The sequence below is a fragment of the Panthera uncia genome, assembly GCF_023721935.1.
Source record: "Panthera uncia isolate 11264 chromosome A3 unlocalized genomic scaffold, Puncia_PCG_1.0 HiC_scaffold_11, whole genome shotgun sequence".
In the NCBI taxonomy this organism is placed as follows: Eukaryota; Metazoa; Chordata; class Mammalia; order Carnivora; family Felidae; genus Panthera; species Panthera uncia.
Genome location: NW_026057578.1, coordinates 21,439,778 through 21,448,017, shown reverse-complemented (window position 1 = coordinate 21,448,017; position 8,240 = coordinate 21,439,778). Strand labels below are relative to the sequence as shown.

Sequence of the window (8,240 nt, the reverse complement as noted above, 5' to 3'; positions counted from 1 at the left end):
CCCTTCATTAAAATTTCTCAGAACTAGGGCCAGGTTGGAAGGTGGTCAAGGCCTACCAGTTTGTCTGCCTGACAAAGGGAGGAGGCTGAGGGGGTGGGGTGGGGTGGGGTGGGGGGCATTTCTCTCGGAGTCACCCGGGAATAGCAGGGCAGGTGAAATTTGGGATTCAGTTTGGAGGATGAATGAAAGGGGATTTCAGAGATTTTAGGGAGTGACCCAGCCTGTCTTCGATTGGGTTCCCCTAAAGCAGAGCCTGAGACAAGGATGCGGGTACAAGTAATTTATTTGGGAGGTAATCACAGGAAGCAGGAGTGAGGGAGATCGAGAAGGAGCTGGTTGCCGCTAAGGATAACTGAGGCCCAATCCTGGGGGACCCTCTGCTTTACTATGCAGAATCGTTCACTCAAAGGGCGGGAGCCTGGGGCACTTACCCACCAACCCCCATGCCTCTCGGGGTTGAGCTTTGCCCCAGCGGGCATTAATTCCCTCACACCTCTGGGCTGAGCCTATGGGTGGGCTGAGCAAGGGACCAGGGCCTCCAGAAAAGCTTTGGGGTGGAAAAACTAAGAGACCGGCTGGGTACCTGAGGGAGGACGCTGCCAGGTCACCTGGACACTGTGTGCCACGGCTGCAGCTGAAAAGCAAATATGGGGCGTGGCACGGGGCACCCACAGCATCTTCCCCCCTCTGCTGCCCCTGACGCTCTCCTGCCTGGGTGCCCAACCTCCATGGCCCTTCTTTTTTTCCTTCCTCCCTTCCCTGGAGGGAGGAAAGCTCAAATGAAGAGACTGCCTGGCCCCTTCCAGATCAAAGATGCTGGGACCCTTTAAACCAGACATTCCCTTATTCTAAGACTCTAGAATCCGTTTGCAGTTTTGTGACGATGGCCCCAGAATGCTGACTCTCCCCTTCCAAGGTTCTAGAACTTTTAAGATTCTACAAAATGGGGAGCGGGTTTCGGCTGTAGGACTTGAGTGGTCTTGGCCATCTTACCAAGGGCCACCAGGACCCCAGATAGGCCACTGGGGGCATGGACCAGCCTGGAGGACAGCCTGAAGTGCCCCTGCCTTCAGGCCTGCTGTGACACGTTGAGGCTTCATTCATAACTAGTCCAAGTGTTTGGCGAGCAGGGGGCTGCGGACACGTGGGCTCGAAGAAGGTGCCTTAGAGAGACCCTCACGTTCCCTCCAAGGAAGGAGCCACCTCTGCCAGCCCGCAGGCCCCTTCCCCGACAACAGCCGCTTACCTCCCACCTGCAATCCCCGCACCGGCCTCCCGCGCCCATCCTTACTGTTTCCTTTTCTCCTCCCGAGCAAGGAGCCAGTTTTCGCTCAGCAAACCTTTACCAACTGCCTATTAAGTGCCAAGTGCTAGGTTAAGCGTTTGAAACACCTATCACGGATTGGGACCTCCGTAAGCAGAGCATGAAGGGCAAGATATTTATTGGGGATTAACACGTATGAAAGGGAAGGGAGGAAACAGGATTAGACAAGTGAAGTCAACTGATCCCGGCTCTGCAAAGCCTCAGCCAGCCCTGCGGCGAGCTCTGGAGAGAGCCCCGCCTGGCAGGACCGTTCTGCATCAGCCGAAATGGCCAACCCTTTAAACCCCAAGGCTCAGTCACCAGATGCAGGCTGCCCTGGGAAGGGTGTGACCTCAGGCCACAGGCTCTCTGCAGCTAAGGCAGACCCGAAAGAGCCGAAAGAGCCGAAGGCAGCGGACTGTCGCCAGCCGCACTCCCCGCGCCGGGCAGCAGGCCCTTCCCGGAAGGGGTGTCTGGGCAGAGTCCCTCTCTTTGTCTACCGAACATCCATGATCCGACCGAAATCGCGCCACAACCCATCTGTGCAGGAATTAACAAACTTATTTTACAGAGGAGTTCACAGAGGTTCAGCAACTTGCCCAAAGCAGCTTCCAGAAAGGAAGAGAGAGTCGGAAGCCAGGTCTGTCCATGGCCGGGGTTTTATGGTCTCCTCGCCATAGGATAGCTGTGCTTTGCGCCGGGGATTCATTTTCATACGTTGCTTGCAGGTGCAAACGGTTGGCGGGATGGAAAACGCGAAGGATAATTCCCCCCCCCCCACCACGCTGCACCCCCACGAAGCAATCTTAGCATCCCTCTTCCCTTGCCTTTTCCCTCTCCCCTCCTCTACCTTTATCGCCCTCTTCCTCCCCACCCCCTATCTGCAGGGTCCACGTGGGTCTCCAGCTCCTGCTCCAGGACAAGGCATGTGACCAGGCTACGCCAATCAGAGCAGAGCATTCCCTTAGCTGGGCAGTTGGGTCACACCTGTCACGTGACAGGAAGGGGCCCAATCAGAGTGAAATCCAGGACTTTTGCAGTAACTGCCAGAAAAGTCTTGCCCCTTCTAGGTGTACTTGAACCTCCCACAGTGTAGAATGGTTGCTGTCGGTCTGTTTCAGTTTTTAATCCCTGTATCACAAGCCACCCCAAAAGTTAGTGGTTTACAGCAACAATGGCTTATTATTTCTTATGATTCTGGAGGGTGACCTCCATTTGTCCCATCCATACGTGTTGGCTGGGGTCACTCGTGTGGCCGCATTCAGCTGTGGCTGGACTGGAAGGGCCAAGAAGCAATGGAGTGGAGGTTGGGGTGGGGGGTAATGGATAGGGAGGTAGGAGTGATTAGCCCCAGGTGCTGCTAGTAAAAAGGAGCATTTTTTTGCTGAGCTTAAAAATGATAATAACACTGGGAATGCAAGCTGGTGCAGCCACTCTGGAAAACAGTGTGGAGGTTCCTCGAAAAACTCAAAATGGAACTACCCTACGACCTAGCAATTGCACTACTAGGGATTTATCCACGGGATACAGGTGTGCTGTTTCGAAGGGACACATGCACCCCCATGTTTATAGCAGCACTATCAACAGTAGCCAAAGTATGGAAAGAGCCCAGATGTCCAACGATGGATGAATGGATAAAGAAGATGTCGTTTATATATATACATATATACGTATATATGTATGTATATATGTATATATATATACACAATGGAGTATTCCTTCGCAATCAAAAAGAATAAAATCTTGCCATTTGCAACTACGTGGATGGAACTGGAGGGTATTATGCTAAGTGAAATTAGAGAAAGACAAATATCATATGACTTCACTCCTATGAGGACTTTAAGAGACAAAACAGATGAACATAAGAAAACGGAAACAAAAATAATATAAAAACAGGGAGGGGGACAAAACAGAAGAGAGTCATAAATATGGAGAACAAACAGGGTTACGGGAGGGGTTGTGGGAGGGGGGATGGGCTAAATGGGTAAGGGGCACTAAGGAATCTACTCCTGAAATCATTGTTGCGCTATAGGCTAACTAACTTGGATGTAGATTTGAAAAAAGAAAAAAGAAAATTAAAAAAAGAAAAAAAAAACCTAAAAAAAATTAAAATTAAAATTAAAGAAAAAGGAACAAATTATGCCCAAAGTTAGCAGAAGGAAGGAAATTAAGAAAATGATAACCCTGAAAGTCAATCTGCTTTTTATCATCAGCATGCTGGAGATCCCAAACAATGTCAGTGCTGAATACTCCCACGAAGGCAGACCTCCACCCCTCCACCCCCCCTTAGTACAAAGGGCTCTCTCAGAGTCTGGAATCTTTGTGATGATTGCTAGCTGGGACGCCTCGGATCTCCTCTGTGAAGCCTTTATTCCCATGTGGCGTGCCATCTTCACGACTCCTGAACACGGTCTCTCTCTTCAGCACGACAGCCTCTGTCTCACAGTATGGCAACAGGATTCCCAGAGGGAGCGCTCCAAGAAGTCAAGCACAGCCACGCAAGTGCTTCTAAGGCCTCTCCTTACATCACGTTCGCTCCTATGACATCAGCCAAAGCGCATCACGTGGTCAAGCCCTGCATTAAATGTAGGAGGGGACCCTCAAGGGCATGAATACGGGGAAGCGTGGTTGGTCATAGGCCACCAATGTAGCAGTCTACCACGTGGGGCTTGCCTCCTGCCCGGGAAGGAAGGTCAAGGAGAGCCCTGAGCCGTGGGGTGTATCAGGCAGGGTCCTTAAAAGAGACAGACGCACTCAAACCTTTATTTCGGGAGACTCTAATAAAGGGGGTATTTGCAAAGGTGGCAACAGTTGTCCAGGGAATTCAACAAGGGATGGTTCCTCTGGGACAGCACAAGCCCAAGAGGTGAAGTGGAAAGACACTGGATATATCATCGGGGCTTCTGAATCCCTCAAAGCCTGAAGCAGCTCTATTCTTGGGCTTTTTTACCTATGTAAAGCTCATCAATGTTTTTTTGTTTTTGTTTTTTAGTGCCTAGGCCCGTATGGGTTGGTTTCGGTCTAGTGCAATCACAGTGTCCCTGACGGATATGCTGTCATCGAGGGGTCGGGCATTTATTTATTTATTTATTTATTTTTTTTTAGAGAGAGAGAGGGTACAAGTGAGTGAAGGGGAGAGAGAGATAGGGAGAGAGAAGCGGGTCTTGAACCCACCCATTGTGGGATTCGAACCCAAAAACCGTGAGATCGTGACCTGAGTCGAAGTCAGATGCTGTTAACTGACTGAGCCACCCAGGCGCACAAGGAGGAGCTGGTCCTTTAATGGGATGACTACATTTCACGCTCATCAGAGTCCTAAGGGGTCCACAGGGCAATAACATTGCAGGTGAGCAAACTGAGGCTCTGAGAGGTTGAGGGATTTGGCCTAGGACATCTGGCTCGTTAGTGACAGAGATGGGAGTTGACCTCGGTCCAGTGTCAATACTCCAGCCACATTTAGCCACTCTCTGTCTCCTGGATATGCCCTACTCTCTTTCCTCCAGATCTGTCCTGGGTTGAAGAGTGTCCCCTTGCCTAAAAAAGGCCAATTTCTAACTCCAAGTACCTGCAAACGTGAGCTTATTTGGAAATAGGATCTTTGAAAATGTAATTAAGTTGAGGATCTTGAGATGAGATCATCCTGGATTCGGGGTGGGCTCTAAATTGTAATGACAGGGGCCCTTAGGAGAAGGGGATGTGAGTCAGAGAGAGGGGAGGGCGTGTGAAGACAGAATGCAGTGGCGGAGATTAGAGTGACGCGTCTATAAGTCAAGGAATACCAGGGCTTGCCTCCCACCACCAGAAGCTAGGAAAGACACATGAAACAGATTCTCTTTCTGAGCTCCAGAAACTACCAGCCCCACCGTCCCCTTGATTTTAGACTTCTGGCCTAAACTGTGAGAGAATAAATTTCTGTTGTTTTGGATTACGGAGTTTGCAGTAACTTATTATGACAGCCCCAGGAAATTGGACAGGACCTTTGCACATGCCATGTCAATGGCCTGTAATATAATCCTCTTCCCTCCCCCAAACCTGCACTCCACTCTGCCCTTTGAGGTTTAGAAGTAAATAAACCTGCACAGAAGAAAGGGGACCTTTCGAGAAATCACTCACGCTGCCTCCTCCCGTCTTTCCTCCTTGACCTAGAGGTTTCAGCTCAGACACCACCTCCTCCAGGAAGACTTCCCCATGTTCCTACCCTTCTCTGTGATTCCACAGTCCCCTGACCTGCCTCTGCCACAGTTGTGCCGGCACTGTCTGTTGACATGGCTTGTTTTTCACTCTCCCGCCGGACTGGGCACTGCTCACAGGCAAGGACTGCACCCAATTCCTCTTTGTGGCTGTGAACCTGACACAGGTTCAGGCACAGCGGGGCTTCTCGCTAATGTTTGCTGCGTGAATAAATGAGTGAATGTTCAGTTCCCCTCCAGTTCTGCTCCATATGGACCTCTGCCCCTTGGGGGAGTAACCCTTCGCTGGGAACACGGGTGAAATAGCTCAAGATCACCAGTGGTGGGCGGGGGCAGGACACTCAGCCTCGAGTTCAGCCATACTTCAGCACAGCTGTCCTGCCCGTGATGCCAAGGCCCTGTCAGAGGCGTGACAAACAGCTCGGCTGATGGCTTATAATGTCAGAGATGATGGAAACAGGGAGGCGATGGCTGAAAGAATGGGTTGGGGACGCTTGTCATAACTTTATTTGTGGGAGGTGAGTTCCTGTCGGCAGGGTGATGGATGGTGCAGGGGCAGGCACAGTACAGGCCCTACCACCGCACCTCCCCTTTCTCTCTAAGCCAAATGACTTTGGGGATGAAAAATGACTTTCTTGGGAGAATCGGGGGAGGGGAACTTCAGGGAAGGGGGCCATGTGGTTGGCACCTCGGAGCGACTTTTGCCTTCCTCCCTGAGAATTGACTTTTGCCTAGTCCAGCCTGATAGTGTCTTTTCTTCCTTTCTCCCTCCCTTCCTTCCAAGGAGACTATTGATAATAATCTCAGACACATCACCTGCCTTAATCTTTAAAACTGCCTAAAAAGGAATGTGTACTTTTATAGACGAGGAAGCTGAGGCTTGAGGAGAGAAAGTATATCCTAAATTGCCTGGGAAGGAGATGGTAGGATTTGAACCTGGGTCGAATTCCTCCAAACCCTGATCTCCCTGCATAACGATGTGATAAAGACCATGTATGTAGCATGTGCTAAAGTCTTTGGAAGCACAGTGAAGTGAGCAATTAATCTGATGGGAAAAAAGTCGGGGAAGTCTTCCTGGAAGAGAAGATATTTGGCTTGATTCTTAAAGGATGAATAAAATGTTAACGGGTACAGAAAGAGGTTATTGGGGATTGGGAAGGGAAAAGAGAGGAGTAGCATCCACTTTCGTTTACTTGCCCCAAAGCAGTCACTGCCCTCTTTCCCCCTGCTTCCAGAACCATCCTGCTACAATGGCCAGAGGCATTATTAAGCCATTTTGTGAAGTTTCCATTTGCCTTGTGAGTGATTGGTTTGGAAACAGGAATGGGAACAATTCTGGCCAATGAGATGTACGGAACGTTCTCTCAAGGACTCCTGGGAAGTCTGGGAAAGGTTTTCTTGCTCTCAGAAAGGGAAAGGCCTTCTTCTTTTGCAGGATGTACTCATGTCTGTACTTGGCGCCTGGAGGTGTGGCAGCCATCTTGTGACCGGGCGGAGAAACTGACACCCTGATGCTGGCTCAGCGGGAAGATGGAAAGGACATTACTGGGCTGCTGAATTAATGGCTCCTGTAGCTACCAAACCTTGGAACTTAGTCTTCAGTGGATACACGTTTCTCACTGTTGATCAGCTGAGTTGGTGGCTTCAAATTTTTGCAGCCTGAAGGTTCTGACTGATTCAAGAGCTAAAGAGGATGCCAAGACACCTTGTTGCTTCCACAGCTTAGGCTTGGAGAAGAGATAAAGCTGTGAGGGTTAAAGGTATAGGCTTTGCAGTTAGACAGAGTTGGCTTCAAGTCCCAGCTTGGCCACTTCCTACTTGTGTGACCTTAGGCATGTCACTTAATGTCCTTGAGATTCAATTCCTGGGGATGAGAATAATACAACATAGGGCTCTGATGATAAAATAAGGAAATGCACAAAAAGGGCTGCTTAGTACAGGACAGGGTGCATAATAAGTACTCATTATATCATCCTGATGCCAGCTGTCCTTACTGTCATTATTGACTTTTTGGGCCCCCATGGAAGCCTTTATGCTCGCCTCATACACTTGCCTAACTCATACTCACCCTAACACTAGAGTCGGCTCCTCCGCACTCGGCCAAATTCAATTCTCCTTAATACTGTGATTGTGTAGGTTTTGAGGTCTTAGAACTACATTTCAAGCTGGAGGAGGAGAAGGGAGGAGCTGGAGTCAAGTCACGGCTAGGGTTATCATAGATAGGGTTAAGGTTCTGTGGCCACAGGTCGGCCCCAGATGGACCTACATAAGGGCCTTTCCCCTTGGCCAACGCTGTTTGGACCTTTCACATCCCAAGCAGCTAAGTTAGCCTGCGTCTCAAAGTCCTTGATAGTAGTGAGAAGCAGGTGTCAGTAAAGGAGAAGTGTTTACCAGGCAGATAGAGCAGTATGTCCACCCCAACCGGGGCCTTAACAACAGACCCCGTTGTGCCCAGCAGACAATAAAGCTAAGCCCTAGGCCTACCTCACACTCTCTGAGCCTCTTTGACTTGGATCAAGCCTTCGCTCTCCCCACTTATTCTGTCTGACTCTCTGTTTCGTTCCCCACCGTCGGTGGTGGTGGTTTTCATTTCTGAGAGGCACACCCTTGGACTTAATTCTGAAGTCAGTCTTTCCAAGTGTGGAGGATGTCCGTTGTTGTACTGGGCCTACTTTCATCCTGCCATACCTGCCTCTATCCATTTGGCTCCCAAAGAAGCAGGCATGGTTTTCTTTGGCTCCGCCCCT

General features: G+C 50.0%; 1 long non-coding RNA gene across 1 annotated transcript; it reads left to right on the top strand.

Moving 5' to 3' along the window:
• Positions 1-907: 907 nt before the first annotated feature.
• On the top strand, positions 908-7,476 carry LOC125936628 (uncharacterized). Its single transcript, XR_007462084.1, has 2 exons — positions 908-1,943; positions 6,929-7,476. It is a non-coding gene; the product is annotated as an uncharacterized LOC125936628 (long non-coding RNA).
• Positions 7,477-8,240: the final 764 nt, after the last annotated feature.